Source organism: Chrysochloris asiatica, unplaced genomic scaffold (genome assembly GCF_000296735.1).
Source record: "Chrysochloris asiatica unplaced genomic scaffold, ChrAsi1.0 scaffold00017, whole genome shotgun sequence".
In the NCBI taxonomy this organism is placed as follows: Eukaryota; Metazoa; Chordata; class Mammalia; order Afrosoricida; family Chrysochloridae; genus Chrysochloris; species Chrysochloris asiatica.
The window spans coordinates 15,067,744-15,086,428 of record NW_006408535.1 but is presented as its reverse complement, the minus strand read 5'-3'; the positions used below and the strand labels follow the sequence as shown (position 1 = coordinate 15,086,428).

Genomic DNA, 18,685 nt, shown 5'->3' with positions numbered 1-18,685 from the left:
CTCTGGTAGCGTAGTGGTTACAAATCGGGCTGCAAAATGCAAGGTCAGCAGTTCATAACTACCAGCTGTTCTGTCGGAGAAAAGATGAGGCGTTCTGCTCCCATAAAGATTTACAGCCTCGAAAACCCAGTACAGAAACGGACTCCAAGGCACACAGCCACCACCCTAAGGACATTGAATACAAATGGAAATTTGTTTTGCTAATCAGTTGGAAAAGGATCACTAGCCTTCAATTGTATGCATGGGCCATGAGTGTTCAATGAGAAGTCAGCCAGCAGATTTAAGAGCTCTGTAGCACGCTGGTTTTCAAACTATGGTGGTAGTTGTGTCTCTTGGAGTTGGAGCTGGTTCTGACTCAGAGCTATACTGTATAGTGTTTCCAAGGCTATAAATCTTTACGGAAGCAGAAAACTTCATTTTTCTCCCTTAAAACAGCTGGTAGTTTTGAACTTCTGATCTTCCAGAAAACTTACATTTGTGAACTGTTTGTCAGTTGCTAAATTTTTTTAATTCATGGAGGTTTTTTCAACTTTTTTTCCTAGTATTTTTTCTTAAATCTTTGATGTCAGCCATCTCTTATCTTTAGTAAGAAACAGTAAAGGACAAACACATTAAAAAATACATGGTAAACTGCATGCATCCTTCATTCATTGTACGAGCACTTACTGAGTGTTTATTACATGCCTGACAAAGGCTACCACAAAACAAAATGAATAATGCTCCTGCTTTCTAAGCTGAGTTTTGCATCTTTCCTACTTCTCAAGAATTTCGTAAAGATGTTTTGAAAATGTAAGTCTCAGTATATTACATGGCAGTGCCTTCCGTTTGCTTTGTGTGTTGTTAGGCTGGAGTGGTCAGAATCTGTGTGTTATCAAATCATCTCGTGTTGGTGTTGGGGAGCATGCTTTGTGATTCATTGGCCTAACAGGAGATATAGGATTGTTGCTATGGTGGAGAAAGTCAGGGAGTTGTATGGGCACAGTAGGACAGGTCATAGGAGTTCAGTACAGTTCTACGGTGACATATTTGGGGAATCTACTTGATGGTAACTGGAATTTAGAAATGTCATTGACTTATATGGCAGTGTCTCATTGCCAGACGTCATTAGCTGATGTTTGTAATTATTTCATTATACTTAAAAGTCCATTTAAAACAGGTAGCCTTGCCCAGGAGGTGGTGGAGTGTGAGACAGTCACAGAAGAATTTATTTTAGCTTTTATTGTTATGCTGATTCAATTCCAACTCTTAAAAAGCTTGTATGACAGCGTACAACTCTGTGTAGGGATTCCTAGGCTATAATCTCTATAGAAAAGGAGCTCTGTTAGTGTAGTGGTTACGAATCGGGCTGTGAATCTTAAGGTCAGCAGTTCGAAACTACCAGCTGTTCCGTGGGAGAAAGATGAGGCTTTCTGCTCCCATAAAGATTTACAGCCTCGGAAACCCTGTACAGGGTGGCTATGAGTGGGAACTGACTCCACTGCACATAATAACTACAACAACAATCTGTATGGGAAGGAGCTCTGGTAGCGTAGTGGTTATGAATTGGGCTGCAAACCACAAGGTCAGCAGTTCGAAGCTACCAGCTGGTCCGCAGGAGAAAGATGAGGCTTTCTTCTCCCATAAAGATTTACAGCCTCAGAAACCCTGTACAGGGTCGCTATGAGTCGGAACCGACTCCACGGCACATAACAACAACAACAATCTCTATGAGAGAAGATCGTTACATCTTCTGTCCATGGCACCGCTGTGGGTTCCAATCACTGACCTTTAAATGGTTAGCAACCAACTGCTCAACCATGGTGTCACCATGGCTCCTTTTTCCTAATGTTGTTGTTGATGTTAAATGCCACTGAGTCAGTTCCAACTCAGCGATCCTATACACAGTTTCTGAGGAAAATATAACTTTGTGTTCCAGTGCTTATCCTATGGCACCATTAGCCAGAAGCATTAATATGAAAAAAATGATGAATGAGAACGTTTGGCCAGGAGACAGGGTTGGGATGTTGGGATGGTTTGGAGGAAAGGGTAGTAGACTGCTTCAAATAGAAGGAAGAGCATGTGTCAAGATTCAGACAACTCCTGTCATTGTTCTATATGGCAGGCTCATTACTCTGTTCCCAAGTTCAATAAACAGGTACTAAGCACCCCCTATGTGCAAGATGTCACTTACCATTAATGGTTATTCTCACTCCCATTCCTAAAGACGCTCCCATGATGGGGACATGTACATTAACTTAAATGTTTTCACATTTTGAAATGCTTGTGCATTATAAAAATGCTTATAATACAAGTCAACTGTTGTTGTTAGGTTCGCCAGTTAATTGGCTGTGACTCATAGCAACCCTTTGTACTACAGAAGGAAACCCTGACCCTACTTCTGCCATACTCCAACAATTGTTGTTACGTTTGAGCCCATTCTTGACGCCACTGTCAGTTTGTCTGGTTGGGGGCGTGTTTGTCTTTCAGGGACCCTCCACTTTACCGTGAATGATGTCTTCTTCCAGCGACTGGTGCCTCCTGAGAACGTGTCCAAAGTCTATAAGATAAATTCTCTCACCATCCTCACTTTCTAAGGAACATTCTGGCTATACTTCTAAGACAAATTTGGTTGTTCTTCTGGAAGTCCATGGTGCTTTCAGTATTCTTTGCTAACATCACAATTCAAATGCATCAATTCTTTGATCTTCTGTATTCCTTGTCCATCTTTCACATGCATATGAGGCAACTGAAAATACCTTAGCTTGGGCTGGCCACACCTTAGCTCTTAAAATGACTCTTTTGCAGAAGATTTACCTAGTGCAATATATCTTTTGAGTTTTTGAGTGCTGTTTCCATTCACATTGATTGTAGATCCAAGTAAAATTAAATTCTTGAAAACGTCAGTCTTTTCTAGATTTATCATTGATGTTTATTGGTCAGGATGTGAATTTTTGGTTATTTTTTATACAGTGAGTTTGAATCCATTTTAAAGACTAGTTTTTGACCTTCATGAGCAAATGCTTCAAGTCCTCTTCACTTTTAGCAAGCAAGGTTGTGTCATCTGCACATCAACAATGAGCCTTCCTCCAAATCTGATGCCATGTTCTTCTTCATACCGTCTAACTTCCTAGATTATTTGTTCATCATACAGATTAAGTATGTTGAAAGAATACAACCCTGATGCACACATTTCCTAATTTTAAGCCATCTAGTATGTCCTTGTTTTGTTTGAATTACTGCCTTTTGTTCTCTGTACAGGTTTTGCATGAGCACAATGACATATTCTGGAATTTCCATTCTTTGCATTGTTACCCATAATTTGTCAGGCTCCACAAAGTTGAATGCATTTGCATCGTCAGTAAAGCACAACCATCTTTCTGGTGTTCTGTACTTTCAGCCAAGATCCCTCTGACATCAGCAATGATGTTTCTTGCTCTGCATCCTGTTTTGAATCCAGCTTGAATTTCTGGCAGTTCTCTATTGATGTGCTGCTGCAACCATTTAAAAATTATCCTTAGCAGAACTTTACTTGCATGTGATATTAATAATATTGTTACATAATTTCCGCATTTTTTGGGGGGCTCACCTTTCTTTGGAATGGCACAAATATGGCTTCTTTCAGTTGGTTGATCAGGTCGCTGGCTTCCAAATTTCTTGGTAAAGACCTAGTAAAAGCCTTCAGTACTGCCTTAGTTTGTTGACATATTTCCATTTGTATTATGAAATTTTTTGGAGCCTTGTTTTTTCACCAGTGCCTCCAGTGCAACTTGGATTTCTTCCTTCGATACCATCATTTCATTAGCATGTGGTATCTCTTGAGATGATAGAACAGCGTACAGTTTTACTGTTATTATTTTTGGTTTGGTGACTCTGTGTATTCCTGCCACCGTCTTGTTACGCTTGTTGTGCCAGTGAATATTTTGTCTAGCGAATCCTTCATTATTTCAAGTTGAGGCTTGAATATTTTCTTCAGTTCTTTCAGCTTGAGAAATGCTGTGCATGTTCTTCACTGTTGGTTTTCTAACTCGAGATCTTTGCTTAATTCATTAGGATACTTGACTTTGCCTTCTTGAACTACTCTTTGAAATTTTCTGTTCAGCTGTTTTACTTCATCATTTCTTCCTTTTGTTTTAGCTATTCTGCATTAAAGAACACATTTCAAAGTCTCTTCTGACATCTTCTTTGATAATTTCTTTCTTTTCTTTCTCTCTAATGAGTCCTGGTGTGACTCTGAAGTCAATATACTGGACTGCAAAGTCAGTTTGAACCACAAGGTTCAACAAGATTGGTGGTTCAAGCTCCTTAGAAACCCTATACAGGGTTGCTATGGGTCGGAGCTGACTCAATGTTGCTTAACAACAACAACAACAATGACCTTTTGCTGTTGCTTTTGATGTCATTCCACAACTACTTTGGTATTTGGTCACTAGTCTTTGGGTCATCAAATCTGTCCTTGAAATGATCTCTAAATTCAAGTGGATATGCTCAAGGTCATATTTTGACTCTTCATTTTCTTTAGCTTCAGCCTGAACTTGTTAAGTGCCATGGAGTCAGTTCTGACACAGGGACCCATATAGGATTTCTGAGAAGCAGCTGGTGGGTTCTAACTGTTAACCTTGTGGTTCACAGTCCAGTGCTAATTCTATAGTTCCACACCAGGTGTCCAGCCTAAATTTACATATTAGTAATTTATGTTTTGTCCCACAGTCTACCCCTGGCCTTGTTTCGGCTGATGATATTGAGCCATCTCCATTGTCTTTTTCCACAGATGAAGTCATTTTGAATCCTGTGTATTCCATCTGGTGAGGTCCACTTGTATAATTTCACTTGTTGTTGTTGTTGTTAAGTGCCATCGAGTCAGTTCCAACCCATAGAGACCCCGTATAGGGTTTCCAAGAAACCACTGGTGAGCTTGAACCACGGACCTTGCAGTTCAAATGGCTTTGCAGTCTGATGCATTAACCCATAGTGCCACACCAGGACTCCATAGTTTTACTTATGTTGCTCAAAAAACATATTTGCAATGAATAAGTCACTTGTTTTGTAAAACGTTATCGTGAGATCTTCAGAGTCATTGTTGTCGCCAAGGCCATATTTTCCAACCACCAGTCCTTCTTCATTTCCAACTTTCACATTCTGATCTCTAGTAATTATCAATACATCTTATTTGTATATTTGATTAATTTCACACTGAAGAAATTGGTGGTGGTTGTTAAGTGCTGTGGTTTTGACTCAGTGTTTTTGAGGCTCTACATCTTTTGTAGGAGCAGAAAGTCTCAGCTTTCTCCCTTGGAGTGGCAGGTGGGCTCGAACTGCCAATATTGTGGTTCACAGCCCAGTACTTATCCAATGGAGCCACCATGCTCCACAAAAAATTTTCAGTTTCTTTATTGACATTGGTGGTTGGTACATAACTTTGAATACTAGTTGTATTAACTGAGGTTACTTGTTGGTATATAGACACTATCTTGTCACTAACAGATCTTGGAATGTTCTTTTTGACAATTAATGTAACTCCATTCCTCTTGATTTTGTTTATTCCAGCATAATATACATTTGATTGTCTGATTCAAAATGGGCAAATACCTGTTCATTTCAGGACAGAACATTGATCTTTATGTGTTCAGTTAATTTCTGATGAATTCCAATTTTCCTACATTTGTACTTTGTACATTGCACATTTTCATTTTGCATGTACAAAAGCCCATGGATAGAGAATGTCTGGCGTATTAACCTTTCTTACATGCTCTTCAAAGTTTTATATAGTTGCTCTCAATTTGCAACAGTTGCACTAGCCCTGATCACAACCAATTCACCATAGTCACCATTGCCTGATACATGTGCAACCTAAAATCATTGAGACACCTTTCAACCTTTCTTTACACTAAAATAAGACTAACTCAGCATTCTATACACATGTTCTGATTTACCTACAAATTTGACTTAAAAAAAACACTTGGGAACAGATTTTGTGCGTAATCCAGGAACTGCCTGTATTTTCATTTTTCACTTTTAACCTATTAATGTATTCAGTTACATTGTAATATTTTTCTAGATTATTATACTTCTAACTGGCACTTAACAACAACAACAACAATATAAAATTATGGAGTCCTGGTATGGCTCTGTGGATTAATGTACTGGGCTGCAAAGTCAGTTTGAACACAAGGTTGGTGGGTCAAGCTCACCGGTCACTCCTTGGAAACCCTGTACAGGGTCACTGTGAGTCGGGACCAACTCCACAGCACGTAACAAAACCAATATAAAATCAGCTTGACCATGCTATTTCTCTATTATATATTCAACTAATTTTAGTTTCCTAACATTTTGTTGTCATATTGTGATAGCTTGTGGGAGTTTGGTAAAGTGACATCTATTTTAGTGTTAATGAATGATCACATCCTATGGATGCAAGCATTTCAAACAATTTGATTGGATTATGTATCAAGTTTTTATTAAATCTCTATTTTAAAAAGCATGCTTGCAAGTATTGGACATTATTATTTTACCAAAATTGTGTGCATGCTAAGCTTGTTAAATACTGCAGATACATAAACTTAAGAGTACAACTATTTGAATTATTGCAGTGCTTGAAAAATGTATTGCGTATCCATCAAAGAAAAGAAGACATCGCTGTAGAACTAGTCTTGCTATATAGGTTGGAGAACTGCTCCTCCATGATCCATGTGCCTTCTTAGATCCCACCAGTTCCCAATGGTCCTGTTTCTTCTTTTTGCTCAGTCCTTTGGTTCAGGTTTCTCTTCTCTGGATAGCCACTGCTACTGACATTACATTGGGGGTCTTTCTCTAAAGAAACCATGCTGCAGAATGGATATTACTCTGTCATCCAAAGGATGTGAGATACTCACTTAAATGTTTACAAAAAGAGGTTCTGACTTTGCATGTTATAAATTTTGCCACTTTTCACCAGAGAAACCTGGCAGGTGCTGACTGAAGTAACAAACGTGAAAGTTAGAACGTTTCTAGAGTTTCCATTGTATAGGTCTCTAGTTTTGTTGTTGTGTTTTCAGAGAAGAATATGAAAATTCTTGAGTTTTATTATTGAGAGTATAGCTTAACCTAAATCTCCATCCCATAAATATATCATGCCTTGGACTCCTAGCATGGCACTGGATGATAAGTATAGCATATAAACTATGAGATTGAATGTTCAAATCCACCAGCTCCTATGAGTCAGAACGGACCCAATGGAACTTAACAACTGGATCCACTAAAATCCATGTCCCTTTTCTGCAAATAGGCACCATGTAACCCTAAGACTCTCTACTGACTGGAAATTCCAGACCAGGAATTACCTGACTGGATCTATCATTGCTTATTAAAGTGGGGATTCTGCCGTTATTGATAGCAGAGAAACACATGAAGTTTTCCCCTTTATCACATCTCTGAGCTATATACAAAGTTGTCATGGTTTATTGTCAGTTATATAATTTGGGGGCCTTGAAAATCCTATACAAGGTCGCTATGACTCAGAACTGACTTAATGGCATATCACAATCGCAACAGCAGCAACAGCAACAACAACAAGGTGAGGAAAAACATACACACAATTTGTGAACTGAAAAACTTGACCTAAATTCCAATACATTGTTTTTTGGGGTGAAGATTGGGAACAACATCTAAGAACAATTTCAGAATGAGTAGAAGTAAAGAAAATAATAAAAGAAGAAGAAAGGGGAGGGTTCATCAAATTGTTTTTATAAACTTAAAAAAATTAATATATATTATATATCAAGAAATGGGTGTGTGATTTAAGTGGATAACTATTTTTCATTAGGTAAAAACATTTAATGCAGGTTAAATCCAGCTAGAGGAAATGTCAAGACTTTTTTCCATTTTTTTATATACTTGAATTTTGCATAAATAAGTTAGAAACATGTTATTGAATGAAGGTTTTAGTTTTGTGATTGAAAAAATTGATAGAACTGAATGAAATACATCAAAGAAAATTATTTGGTATTACGATTTTTGCTATATATTCATAAAGAATGGGGCCTTGGGTCAATATTTACATTGTTCTTTTTACAGTCTCACCAGATTCCATGCACTATGAATGATGTATGCATTTCTGAGCACTGATTTCCACAACTAAACTGGTGACTGAATCCTTTGAATCCTCAATAAATATTTTAAATGAATAACTGAAATTAATAAATACTGTCAATTCCTAGTAAAGTTTGTGCCAGTAAGGCAATGTCATTATGTTGGTTGTATTAAATGTTTTCAGACAGAATGCCCTGCTTGATCAGAAGAGTTTTACTCACATCTTGTGTGATATCATGTCTGAAAAGCCTTCTTTTTGTTTGGTCTTGTTGAATTGGAAAATGGTTAGTCATCATCCCTCATATCCTCTTTTCATGTACTGACTATCTTCTAAATTACCTACAGCCTAGAAATTTCCCATAGGATTTCCTCCAGGTTTTTGTAACCTGGGAAAACTGTAGGCCAGGATTTCTAGCCTCTATGCTCTAGGTGACTTGTGGTGTCGTGAAAAAAAACCCAAAAACTTCATCTCTGGGCTCTAGATAAACCATCTGTAATATGATGGATATTGGTACATACCATCTTTAGAGTACCTCCCATTTTAGAATTCCATGCATTTAAGCAAAATTATAGTTTCTTTATAAATTTATCTGTTTCTTTGCTAGCGAATAATGATAATGTGTTGAGAAGGGACATGTAAAAATAAGTCATTATGGGATTTATGCAGTTATATCTTTGGTCCAATAAGAACGAATATTACATGATAGCTTATTCAAAACTATGCCAGTGATTGTCTGAGTTAGAGAATTTCTATTTTCATCATGCTGTAACATTCCCAGTTCTCCACTCTATTTAAGTATATGTACCATAAGATTATAAGAAGATCTCCCATAAATAGACCATCTGCATAATTTTTTCCACTCATTGAGCCTGCTAAAAGGACTTGGTGTTCATGAGCTAGTGAAGAAAAATCTTGTATTAATGAAATGTCTTTCACTTGTCAATCACGTAAATAGTTTGATTTCCCTCACATTATTCTAAAATACTGAGGTGTATAGCAGGTACATTGTTAGTTGCCAATGTATAGAATCATGCATCCAGAGGAAGAATTGATCCTTGAAAACCAAGGATCAATTGTTTGATATGTTGCTTTTGTTAAGTGCCATTGAGTCAGTTGCTACCCATAGTGACCTGTATAGGGCTTCTGAGGAGCAGCTGGTGAGCTTGATCTACCAACCTTGAGTTTCAAACCTTCTTTGCAATGCAGCGCATTAACCCACAGTGCCACATTAACGGATAAATATATTTTTTAGCTCTTCAAACACTGATATTTTATTCACAGTTGCATGGTGGAACAACATATCAGACCATGTGTCTTTATCAGGACCCCCTCATAGGAAATATGATTTTCTTTTGTCGCTTTTAATTTGAGATGTTATTTATTTTTTGTTTTTTTACCACACTTGACAGGAAGTTAAGTAGTAGCTATGTGTTACTTTTTTTTTTTTTTTTTTTCTGTGATGGCAATTATTGTGGTTTAAAAAAAGTAATGGAAATGTATATAATTCAGTTTCTAAACCTTATTTAATGATCAATTGCTTAAGGCTTTGGCACACCATAATAGAAGTCATTTTTCACATTTTTTGACTTCTTATAAATAATTTCTTTTTCAGTTGACTGTCCCATTAATGCTCCTTATGGTATATTAATATACTCCCTTGTTTAGTCTCAGTAGATGATGTGTGACTTGGAGACACACATCCTCTTAGCAAATATAAAACAATCCTTATGGCAGTGTAGAGTTCGTCACTGCAAGTGAAGAGCTTGAGAAAGTGAATGGGAAGAGGAATAGTCTTTGAACTCAAGATTATTTTTCCTTCCCATAGAAGTAAAAACTTGATGTAAAATAAATTCATGAAGGCATAAATTAACAATAAGTAAGATACATTAAATTAAGCCTGGCATGGGCTTAAGAATCATTGGTATTTCTATTGCCTCCAAGATTGCTTTGAAATCAATTACATTTCATGGAAGCATCTTCATTCCTATTTTGTAATCACATTGGGTGTTTTGGAATATGTATGCCATTTGCCAAAAAATAAAAGAGGAAGAAGATTATAACAAGTAAAATGTAATGATTGTCTTCTGCTTTTAGGAAGACTTGGCTTCCTAGTAAATTTTTAAAAAGGGTTTCTTGAATCGATGCCAAATTTTGCTTGTCTTGTATTTGTTATCCAAAATGAAGTAGTTCATTTTCTAACAAGTTAAATACAGAAATAGAACCTCAATGTCAAGAAGTGTCATTATTCACTTCCACCTTTCATAACTCAGCTCTCCTTTCCTGAAATTCTTGTTCACGAAGTATCCCGGACAACTTGAAGCTTGTATTGTAAGACATTTTAAGAAATTTGCCAGCTCAGCTTTTCACCTTCAGAAAAGAAACTAAAGCTTTCCCAGCAGATAGGTATTTAATCTGCTCTTAAATAAGTCCAAAAAAGTTACCTGTATGGCGGGGTCCGTCTCTGCTCACTGGTAAGATGAGTTTTATTATCTGACCCCAGCCAACCCTTTCCCCCTCCCATTAGAGTTCCCTTGCTGTCTGTACTTTGGGGAGCACACTAAGAAAAGTTTCCATATTATGTTCTATCAGAGTGGAAAGAGTGCAAAGCAAGGTTTTCCCTGAAGGAAAAACTAGTTTTCAGGCCCTTTTTTATGCTAAAGGCTGTAATTAGGTTATCCATTTGTAATTAGGCCACTTTGTCTTCTAGACCAAATAATCAAAATATTAGCTTTGTTATAGATCTGTTGATAATCCTTTAAACATTTAGCTTAAATGACTCCTTTAGACCTTCTCCAAGTTCTCCTGCTCCAGTGGTATAAAACTCTATGTTCGTTTTACTTCCAAGCGATAAAGATAGTTTCCAGAGTCAAACTGATTTTCTTAAATTCTCTCAAATAAAAAACAAATCTGAAGTTGGACTCCTTTTTAGTTACACATATTTAACATGAACTGTAGATTTTGGGGTTTATGCATTTAACTTTCTGTAACTATAGAAAGAATCACATCAATTTTTAAAACATATATATAATATAATGGTGATGATAATAATAATATGCTTAACTCACCCCAACCCCTTGTGAATGAATGCAAATTATTATGTCAATATTTGTTAAATGCTTACTGTGGGCTTAAATAAGACTAAATCTGTCTCATTTGATAAGGCAAGGATTTTTTTTTTTTAAAGGCCCAGTGATCTGTTTTATCTACTATCCTAAATTTAAACTGGGGATATAATGTTTGATCTGAGTCTTTCAGGATCTACTGAGATTTATCAGGCAGTGTTGATGGGAGAAGGCTTGTTGGGAGCAGGCTCTTTAGGAAACTCATGATTGGTTGCATGTGTCGAGATCCAGAATCACTGGGACATAGGGCTAAACAGCTAAATTGAGAAGACTTTACAAGCTGGCTGACTTAAATGAGCTGAAATCATAGGGAGTGAAGAGCCATAAAAGAAATTTCAGTGGTTTATATCTTATAAAGACCAATCTGGAGATGTATGGTAATTGGTTTAGGGGTGTTGAGAAAAGAAAGAATGTGGAAGACTAAGAATGTGGAAGACTTAGTCTAGGTAACATGATGAAGATCAGGTATAAGACAGTCAAGTTGGGATGGATGGATGTTTCGGTTCCAAAGGGTTGGTAACCAGTTTGATATGGTCAACAAGAAAGCAAAAATCAATGTTACATATGGGCTTCTGAGAGCAGAAGAAATCAGTTTAAGAGTAGAGGGGGCATTAAGAAGGGGATGATTATCTAGACAACTTTGTATCTTTGAGTTGTCTGTGGGCTTGTGAGAAGACGTTTTGATCTGAAGTTCAGGAAGCAGGTTAGAGATGGAAATAGAAATTGGTGGTTCACATAATCAAGACATCCTGTGTAGTAGAAAGGCTACTGGGAATCTCCCAAACACCAAGCAGTAGGGGGTGGTCATAGGAAATGAATTTAGGGAGAGAGGTAGAGATGAGCAGTTCATGTGTGAGAAAGAAGAGGGGAGAATGGAGACAAGAGAACAACATGTTAGGAGCCCGAAGGAATGTGGTCATGCAGGGAAGTACACTTGCTGTAAAGTGTCTCATTCCACACAATGGCCGAATTAAAAAAAAATAAAATAAAGGCTGAAAAATGACAATTAAGGCTATTGAAAAACTTAATGAGAGCAATTTAACTGAAGTACTTATGTTAAAAATCAGGTGACAGTTGTTTTAGAAGTGAATTGTTGTTGTTATATGCCTTGGAGTCGGTTCCTACTCATAGTGACCCTATACAGGGTTTCCGAGGCTGTAAATCTTTACGGGAGCAGAAAGCCTCATCTTCCTCCCATGGAACAGCTGGTAGTTTTGAACTGCTGACCTGGAGGTTCGCAGCCCGATTTGTAAACACTACACTACCAGAGCGCAGGATAAGTGATATACTGCAAGCTACAAACCTACCAGCTGCTCATTGGAAACCTTGTACAGGGTTCCTATGAGTCAGAACCAACTCAACAATACTTAAAACCAATAGTAGCATTATACATCAGACATTTCATTACTTTCCTAGGTATTTTGTTTTGTTAAATTTTCTCATGAACTTTGTAAGGTAAGTATTTTGCACATGAGAAATTGGTCTTAAATGTGTTAAGTTGTTGTCAGACTTTGCCAATTAAGATGTTATACAGCCTAAATTCAAGTCATGCCTTATTGTTAGTCTTAATTTACTTGGTCTGTGAATATAGGATTGATCATTATTTTCTTAATAAAAGACCAATTTTCATGTATAGTTTAAGAATACTGATAACCCTTTACCTTTCTATATGTTATTGTTAGGTCAGTTCCAATCCTATGTACAACAGAACCAAACACTACCTGGTGTTGTGAAGTGCTATGCAGTGAGATCACTGTACCAAACTCACAATCTTTATTAGGTTTGAACCCATTGTTGCCCACAGTGCATCAGTCCATCTTGTTGAGGGTCTTCTTTTTCACCGATCCTCTTCTTGACCAAGTATGATCCCCTTCACCAGGAACTGGTCCTGAAAATATGACTTACATACATGAGAGGAAGTCTTACCATCCTCGCTTCTAAAGGGATTTCTGACTGTACTTCTTCTAACACAGATTTGTTATTTCTTTTGACAGTCCATAGTATATTAATTTTTCTTGTGAAAACACCATAATTCAGAGTCATCAATTCTTTGGTCTCCTTTTTCATTGTCCACCTTTTGCATGTATAGGAGGCGATTGAAAATACCATGACTTGGATCAAGCACAGCTTAGTCCTCAAAGTGACATCTTTGCTTATTAACACTTTAAAGTTTAAAATTACAGTAGATTTGCTCCCCCACCCACAGTACATCATTTGATACCTTTACTGCTTCTTTCATGAACACTTTTAGTGAATCCATGTCAAATGAAGTCCTTGACAACTTCAGTATATTCTGTGTTTATCATGATGTTGCTTATTGGTCCAGTTGTGAGGATTTTTGTTTTCCTCTCAGTAAGTGCTTTAAGTCCTCTCTGCTTTCAGCAAGCCATGTTGTATCATCTGCATATGCCAGGTTGCTAATGAAACTTTCCCTAATCCTGCTGAAGTATTCTTCTTTATATAGTTCAGCTTCTCAGATTATTTGCTAAGCATACAGATCGAATAAGTGTAGTGAAAAGACACAGCCCTGATGTGCACCTTCCTGATTTTTACACCACGCAGAATCTCCTTGTTCTGTTTGAACGAATGCCTCTTATTTTACATAGATTCCATATGAGTACAATTCAGTGTTTTAGAATTCCCATTCTTTATAATGTTATCCGTAACTTGTTATGATCCACACAGTGTCTTTGCATGGTCAATAAACACAGGTAAACATCTTTCTAGTATTCTTTGCTTTTAGCCAAGATCTGTTTGACATTGGGAATGATGATCCTTGTTCCATGTCCTCTTCAGAATCTAGCTTTCATTTCTGGCCAGTCTCTGTGGTACTGCTGCAACCATTTAAAAATGTGATGTTAGTAATGTTACTCAGTAATTCTCAAGTTCAATTGGATTCCCGTTTTTGAGAATGGACACAAATATGGATCTCCTCCAGATGGTTGGCCAGGTAGGTCTCTTCCAAATTTCTGGCATAGATGAGTAAGCACTTAAGCATTGGATTCATTTGTTGAAATATCTCACTTAGTATTCTGCCAATTTCTGGAGCATTGTTTTCCAGCAATGTCTTCAGTGTGGTTTGGACTTCTTTCTTTCATATTATCAGTTACCGATCAGGTGCTATCCCCTGAGGTGATCGAATGTCTCCTGATTCTTTTTGGTACAGTGACTGTGTGTTCCTTTCATCTTCTTTTGATGCTTTCTGCATCAAAGAATAATTCTGTGTGGTGCTGTAAAAACTCTGTTAGTCATCATCATTGCAATTGATAGCAACACAGCAATAATTTCAAAATATTTATCATAAAGTAATCATGGATATCAGGAATAGGAGTCGACTGTGGTGAAGGCAAGTATATACACATGCATATGCACACTAAATAAAAACACAAGAATATCTCTCTTCTAAGGCACATGACAACTGTAAAGAGATTTGGGTGCTATGTAAAATACAAAATGTAACAAAATACTTAGGAGAGCTGAATGAAATCTTCCCCTTTGTAAACATGCTTCACTGAGTCTTTAGGGGAGCTCTGGTTACACAGTGGGTTACATATTGAACTCCTAACAGGAAGGTCAGTGGTTCAAACCCAACAGCCGCTTTGCGGTAGAAAGACTAAGCTAACTGCTTACAATAAGATACATAGCCTCAAAACCCCTAGGGAGCAGTGCTTCCCTGTCCTATAGGGCTCTTCTGAGTTGGCCTTCATGGCTCCATGGTAATAGGTTTGAATTTTTGATGTCTTTGGGATCATTTGGAATTCAGCAGTATCCTGAAGATGTCACAAGTGCCTAAAAACACATAGGTGAAGCCAGCAGTCAGAACTTGACCACTAGGCTGGAATGATACAGATTGGTAACTAATGAATGTTTTAAGTGCTGGTGCCAGCTCATGACTAATAATCTAATAATCAAATAATCAAATAGTAAAGAGTAAAAGAATATGATTCCCATAATACTAAATAATATTAAGGAGTCCTGATGTACTGCTGTAAGCGCTGGACTGATAACCACAAAATAGTGATTTAGACCCACAAGCTGTTCTTTGGAAACCTTGTACAGGATCAGTGTGAGTCGAAACCAACTCAGTGACATTTAACAACAACAACCGCTAATAATAATATTAGATAATGTTGTATACATTGCAAAAATGTCTATGCTATAGAACGATTGCACCAAAGAATGAACATTGTAATCAGGGTATACAAGTAATACAGAAGTGGAAACTTTTGGAAGAATGTAATTTATATTCTATGTAATTTTTTTTCTAGACCTTTTCAAGCTCTTCTTGGTGACATAATTATTCTGGTACTTAAGGGAAAGGACAGTCCATAGATTTACAGGTTTGTGATTCTCATCAATTTAGAAAAAATGTTTGGATGAGGTGAGATTTCAAAAGCTGTGGGAAACACATATATCATTAGGTGATGGTGTTTCAGTTCATGATTGATAAAGTTTCAAATAAAGAAATGAGAAAAATAAAGTTGCTTCTGAGGGACTAAACACTTGTGCATAGAACTTTGCTTCTATTGGAAATTAATTACTAATAATAAATCATGTTTCTTCTACCCATAAAATCCAAATCAACTGGAATGTGACAATTGGAGATTTTCTTCGACATCAAAGTCTATAGGTATTTTCGTTGAGTTTCTTCCTTTGGTTCAGGATGGACGCTTGAACATTTTTATTACTATTTTTTATGAGATTTTAGTCATGTGTTCTTTTGTTTCAGAACAAAGAGGTTTTAAATGACCTCTTTATGAATGCAGTTGCTACTGTTTCCATTCTCATTTCCCTTGATGTCAGCATAGCTTTTGACACTGTGGACCACACTATCATTTCTGAGTGCTTGGGGGAGTTTCTATACTTAAACACTCAGTTTTATATCAGAATAACTCGTGAAAAGCACAGTTTTGTAGATAAATACTGTATCTAAATGGTTCTTCAAGAATACTGAAAATCTGTTTAGTTAAAAAATTAGCATCTCAAGGTCTGATCTGATTATTTTAATTTTGCTATAGAGACATTGTCCAATCTGTCCAGGGACCAGAGGTGTTTATACAGAGGTGTTTTGCCTCTGATATGTTTGGTTTGCTTTGAGTGTAGGTGGCACATGTGGATGTAGTCACCTCTGTCTTCCTGAAGTGAGCAACACGGTGAACCAGTGGTGCGAGCTTTGTTTAGAATTAGAATTTACCTGGCACTGTTTAGCTATTTCATTGGGTTGAAAGTAACCATTTCTCAACCCAAGACCTTGTTAAGTCTTTGTTTATTAAGTCTTAATATGGACAATGCCATTTCTGAACAATTATCTACGATTGGTCCTAGTGAGTGAACTTGAGGAGTGATTTTTCTTCTTAATAGATGCTGGCTAAAGAGGCATTCACAGGCAAATGCTGGACTTGAGCTCTAAGTCACCAAATCTAGGCCACTAATGTCACTGTTGTTACAGGAACCGAGTTCCTGATCCAGGATTGTTAGGTATAAAACAATGCCAGCTTTCACCCTTTAAGTATCCTTTGAGAATTGTGTTAAGCATAGTATTAAAACTTGTAACTGTCATTTGGGAAATACAGCTACATTTGCATTCCATTTGTTCCTCTCTAATGTACTGGAAGTCCTGGTGTGGCGCTGTGGGTTAATGCGCCAGACTGCAAAGCCAAGCCATTTGAACTGCAAGGTTGGTGGTTTAAGCTCACCAGCTGCTCCTTGGAAACCCTGTATAGGGTTGCTATGGGTCGGTATCGACTCGACGGCACTCAACAACAACAACAACAACAAATGTGAAAGTTGGACTCCTGGTGTGGCACTGTAGGATCATCACAGGACTGCAAACCACAAGGTCAACAGTTCAAACCCATCAGCTGCTCCTCAGAAACTCTATACAGAGTCCCTGTGAGTCGGATTCGACTTGATGGCATTGAACATCAACAGCAATGTGAAACTTTGCACTTTGATTTTAATATCACCAGGCACCCTTTTCCAAACCCTAGCTATTCCTGTATCTAAAATCTAGTAGTTACCCTACAGCACTGGACTGCTAACAGCAAGATTGGCAGTTCAAGCCTATTGGTTGTTCCTTGGAAAATCTATACAGGGTTGTTAAGAGTTGGAACCTTAGCACTTAGCAGCAGTAGCAGCAATTCCTAAAGCCAGAGGGATGTGCAAGAATGAGAAAACCTCAAGCTGAGACTGGACTCAAAATAAATGACGGTGCTTAAGGTATCTGTAAGGAGCTCTGGTAGCGTAGTGGTTAAGAATCGGACTGCGAACCTTAAGGCTAGCAGTTCGAAACTACCAGGTGCTCCGTGGGAGAAAGATGAGGCTTTCTGCTCCCGTAAAGATTTATAGCCTCAGAAACCCTGTACAGGGTCTCTATGGGTCGGAACCGACTCCACGGCACTTAACAACAACAATGGTTATCTATTGAGTTAGGAGTCTTTAGTAGGAATCCTGATTTAATTTTGAGAATTTCCTGTACCTGGTAGTGTAGTGGTTACGAATTGGGCTGCAAACTTTGAGGTCAGCATTTCGAAACTACCAGCTGTTCCACAGGAAAAAGATGAGGCTTTCTGCTCCCATAAAGATTTACAGCCTCAGAAACCCTGTACAGGGTCACTATGAGTCGGTTCCGACTCCATGGCACATAACCACCAACCACCACCACCAAACATTTTTTAAAAATTTTTTATTGCAAATGGAGTGAAAGTTTACAGGGCAGATCATCAGTATTACATTCAACAAATCATGTATTTTGTTTCATTACAATGATTATAATCCCCTCCATGTGCCATCAGTTAACAGTATTTCTTTCTAATCATTTTATCTCTTCACACTCAGGCATATATAATAATTTACACCACCAAAGATGACATTCTGCAAGTCTGCCTCCTGACCACCTGCTCTCAGTCCCTGTCTTTCCATGAATCTAGAGTCCTCAACTGCTCCTCTTCTCCATGTCCTCATCTCTGCCTCCATCTCTGGCGTCACTGCTTCTCTCGATAAGGTCCAGCATTCTGCTTGTGCTCTTCTCCCTTGATGGTCCTAGGGTCCTCTGTTTCTGGACTGTAAGATTAACTACTCCCCATTTTTGTTACAAAACTTCTACCTTTACAATTGTGACAGCCGCAATTAGTCATGATAACAATTACTCACTATTGAATCCTAAGAATCTTATCCCCATCTCTTTTCACCAGACCCATCTAGACAAGATGAAAACTCTTCAGTGGGGACTCTTATCTTTCCCTGAACACTTTTAAACTATACTCCCTCTTGAAGAAAGTCATTTTGTGCCTTTATCACTCCCTCATTTTAGGTAGCCAATGTCTAAGTTGCCCGTCCCTATCTACCCTGTATACAGAGGGGATAGCATTGATACTTGAAGACTCCTTCCCTCTCTGTTGGTATTTTGAGCTATTACATCCATGAGTATAAGTCAAGTTAATCAAATTGTAGCTATTTACCTTCGTTTCCTTTATCAAAATTATTATTATTATTATTATTTTTTATCTTCCTCTAGTTG

General features: G+C 37.6%; 1 protein-coding gene across 1 annotated transcript in view; it reads left to right on the top strand.

Annotated features, from left to right (window-relative positions):
- NPAS3 (neuronal PAS domain protein 3) overlaps positions 1-18,685 on the top strand; it is a 1,134,041-nt gene that overhangs the window by 90,969 nt on the left and 1,024,387 nt on the right. The gene's annotated exons all lie outside the window — the stretch shown is intronic.